General features: G+C 39.5%; 1 pseudogene across 1 annotated transcript; it reads left to right on the top strand.

Moving 5' to 3' along the window:
- Positions 1-1,062: 1,062 nt before the first annotated feature.
- On the top strand, positions 1,063-3,827 carry LOC307064178 (ferritin heavy chain-like; annotated as a pseudogene). The gene is made up of 2 exons: positions 1,063-1,083; positions 3,214-3,827. The product of its transcript is annotated as a ferritin heavy chain-like (transcript).
- Positions 3,828-4,108: the final 281 nt, after the last annotated feature.

Raw genomic sequence — 4,108 nt, 5'->3', positions numbered from 1 at the left:
CAAGTTGAACAGTCTTTGTTCTAAAGGAGCTCATGGTCCAGCCAAACTTCCCAAACTACCTAGAGAGGAATCCAATTCAGAGTGTCACTCTCTGCTATTTACAAGCTCTGTGTTTGATCATGTTACATACTTTAATTCACAATTTCTTTATCTGTAAAATATGAGTAATAATAATCAAATTTAATCCAGTATCTGTAATAATGAGGTAATGCAGAGTGAACAGCCCAGAGATATAGAATATTGATGTATCACTTTTCACTACCTCTCATTAAATGATTTATTTATACATATGTATACACACACACACACACACACACACAACACAGAGAGTGAGATAAGCCACCAACTGCTGCTACTTATGGTCTACTTCCTTAAGATTATACCATTGATCCTACTTCATGTATTAATTTTCAAAGAAGGAATTATATGTAACATTTACTAGCACTTAGCTACAAAAGAAATACAAATATGAAGAGCTTATAGAACAAGTTTTTATGTTTGTACCTATAAAGTACCTGTCATATAATAGGTGCTCAATAGAAATATGCTGAATGAATGAATGAGAGCTAATCATTGACATGGAGTCAGAACTTATTGTCTAATATCAGTTGTGTAACTATTAGTTCTGTAACATTTTTAAATTAATGAAGGGAACTGAAAGTCAAAACAGTTTCTGCAGATTATAGCATGAGAATTTTTATTTGTTGACTCTGCATTTATCATGAATAATACTGTGATAGCTAATTTTTATATGTCAACTTGAAAGGGCCAGGGGGTACCCAGATATTTAGTCAAATATTATTGTTTGTGCCTGAAAGGGTGTTTTTCCATGAGACTAACATTTGAAGTAGTAGACTCAGTAAAGCAGATTGCTTTCCTTAAAGTCGATGAGCCTCATACAATCATTTGAAGGCCTGAATAAAATAAAAATGCTGACCTTCCTCTGAGTAAGACGGAACTTCTCTTGCCTGACTGCCTTGGAGCAGGGACATTGCTTTTTCCTGCCTTCAACTTGAACTTCCTGGGTCTTGAGCCTCCTGGCCTTTGGACTGGACCTACACCATGGACTCTCCTGGATCTCAAGTATGGCAACTGCAGATTTTGAGACTTGTCAGCCTCCATAATCACGTGAGCTAATTCCTTATTTTATATAATATTCAAATATATCTTCTATTGGTTCTGTTTTTCTGGAGAATCCTAACATAATGCCAACACTGACCACAAACATTTCAAAGAAAGCTTCATCTTATAGTCCTATACTGATATTTTAAAAGACATTATCTTAGCACAGACCAAGTTATAAACTATAAAATTTGATTATCAAATTTTTTTTAATTTGGGGGCTTCCCTGGTGGCACAGTGGTTAAGAAACCGCCTGCCAATGCAAGTAACATGAGTTCGAGCCCTGGTCCGGGAAGATCCCACATGCTGCGGAGCAACTAAGCCCACGTGCCACAACTACTGAGCCTGCATGCCACAACTACTGAAGCCCGAGCACCTAGAGCCCGTGCTCCGTAACAAGAGAGGCCACCGCAATGAGATGCCCACACGCTGCAACAAAGAGTAGCCCCCACTCGCTGCAACTAGAGAAAGCCCGCATCCAACAAAGACCCAATGCAGCCAAAAATTTAAAAAATAAAATAAATAAATTTAAAAAATAAAATTTAAAATTTTTCTAAAAACATGATCTGCTCTGAAGTTTTTTCATTCTGTGCTTGTATTTAGCTTTACTTTCCTCATTAAAGAAAAACTGGATGCAATGTTTTTGTTTATATATATGTATATTTCCTTCATGGAAATTTGAGGTTACAGTTCATGCTAGTTTATTGATTTCCCTTAGAAAAGTTAGATTTTAAACCTTAGGTTTCTCTTAGTTATAACATGTATTTTAACATTATCTTCTAACCTAGGAAGTAATGATGAGGGATAAAACATCTGAGAAACACCATTATCACCCCTTAGTACACATATAACCATTCAATAGTATTATTTTAATATTTGAAGAGTAAAGTTGTCCAGATAAATTAATTATTAAATAATCTTGGGACATAATGAGAAAATGTTCTACAAAATCAAGATTTCTTCTATTTAAATAGATTCTTCCAGTGAAGTCTACAATGGACTCTTCCAAGGAAATTTTTGAAAGACTGCAATTATATTAAGACTAAACACTGGTGTTAAGCAAACATAGAATACAATTTTATCTCACTGAGAAACTGATCATGTAGTTCTTTTCCATCTCTAATGTATGATCCTATCATTAAAATCAACTTATCAAATAGACATTGTTATTATTCTATTTCTTTACAGACTCAACAATTAAATGCCTCTAAAATTGCTTAGATAAGTTTACAATGTGACAGTTGATATTTGATCCTTTGCTTCCTTCATAAACAATGATTATAGCACAGCATGAGCTTTCAAAGAGAAATAAAGAGACCCCCCCAAAAAAAGTACATTAGTCAAAGCCATGGTAATAAAACTTTAAGTGAAAACAGCTATTTTATCCAAAAACTTTAAAACCATTGAGAGCACTTAACACAGTCCATCACTTTCTTGTACCTTGAGAACAGAGACCATGTTTGATTCTTCTGTGTATCTCCAGAGTCAAACAGTGACACATATTTGGAGTACTGTATGTAAATGGCTGTTGAATTAATGTTGAATTAATTAATTATAAATACCTAGATTGGTCTTATGTCTTCCACTATAATATCCTTAACTTCTAAGAAACTATTGACATTTTAATATCATATACATGTGTAATACCTTATACGTATTTACTTGAGACAATAAAGGGAGAAAAACAGCAGTTTTTTGTTTTGTTTTGTTTTGGTCTGCTTCTCCACTAGAATACAAACCTCATGGGAACAGACTTTGTCTCTCTTTGTTACTAATATATGCCCAAATCCCATACCAGTGCCTGGGCCATATTAAGTAATCAATAAATATTTATTGAATGAATGAATGAAAGATAATTTGAGATCAGTGGTATTCCCTACCTCTGTGGCTCATTCCATACAACATAATTGAGGGGTTAAAAAAAATGCTTGCTGAGTGGCAGTGAAAGGACAAATGAGGTTGGAGGGGATAAATACATCCACACAGTTAAGTTCTTTCTCTAAGAATGCATCTAAGCCTTTTGTTTTCTGACAAAGAAAAGAGAAGTCTGCACTTACCCAAGAGGAAGGAAATTGGTAAATCACGGGAAAGGGGCTCCGAGGCAGCTACCGCAGGCCCCGCGGCTTCGCTTTCCCCTTGGCCTTCACGCCCGCCACGCTGCCCGCGCCGCCCTCGCAGGTGCGCCAGAACTACCACGCCGACTGCGACGCCGCCGTCAACAGCCATTTCACCCTGGAGCTCCACGCTTCTTTCGTGTGCCTGGCCACGGCCTTTTACCTCGACCGCGACGACGTGGCCTTGAAGCACTTCAGCCGGTTCTTCCTGCGCCACTCCCACGAGCACAGCGGGCGGGCCCAGGGCCTGAAGCGCCTGCAGAACCAGCGCGGGGGCCGCCTCAACTTCCAAGACATCAGGAAGCCAGTCAGTGACGAGTGGAAGAGCGGCCTCAAGGCCATGAAGTGCGCCTTGTTCCTGGAGAAGCAAGTGACCCGGAGCCTGCTCCACTGCACCAGCTGGCCACCGACAAGTGCGACCCCCACCTGCGCCACTTCCTGGCAACTCACTACCTCGGCCAGTAGGTGGCGTTCATCAGAGAGCTGGAGGGTCATGTCACCACCCTGAGCATGATGGGGGCCCCGGACGTCGACCTGTCAGGGTGCCTCTTTGACAAGCTCACCCTGGGCGACAGCGACAAGAAGAACTGAGCCTGGACTGGACTTCCCCAGAGCCACGGGGTGACCAGAGCCCTGGTCACCGTGCCTGCCATGCAGATGGCAATAGTGCCCTTGAAGAAGTTCACTTAAGTTTTGGGTTTGTTTTTTTTTTTTGCAACAAGTGCAGGATTCTCTTTTCCTGGACTTTATCACTTAAGTTTTTTTCTTCCAGTTTTTCCGTTTCTTCCAATAAAGTTATTGGTTCATAAATAAATAAAGGTCTCTGGTTGATTCATGTGGGCAAATCTCTCATTTTTTAAGTTTTAAAACAG

The sequence above is a fragment of the Hyperoodon ampullatus genome (genome assembly GCF_949752795.1).
Source record: "Hyperoodon ampullatus genome assembly, chromosome: 15".
Classification (NCBI taxonomy): domain Eukaryota; kingdom Metazoa; phylum Chordata; class Mammalia; order Artiodactyla; family Ziphiidae; genus Hyperoodon; species Hyperoodon ampullatus.
The sequence above is the reverse complement of the archived record's forward strand: the minus strand, read 5'-3'. Positions and strand labels throughout refer to the sequence as shown.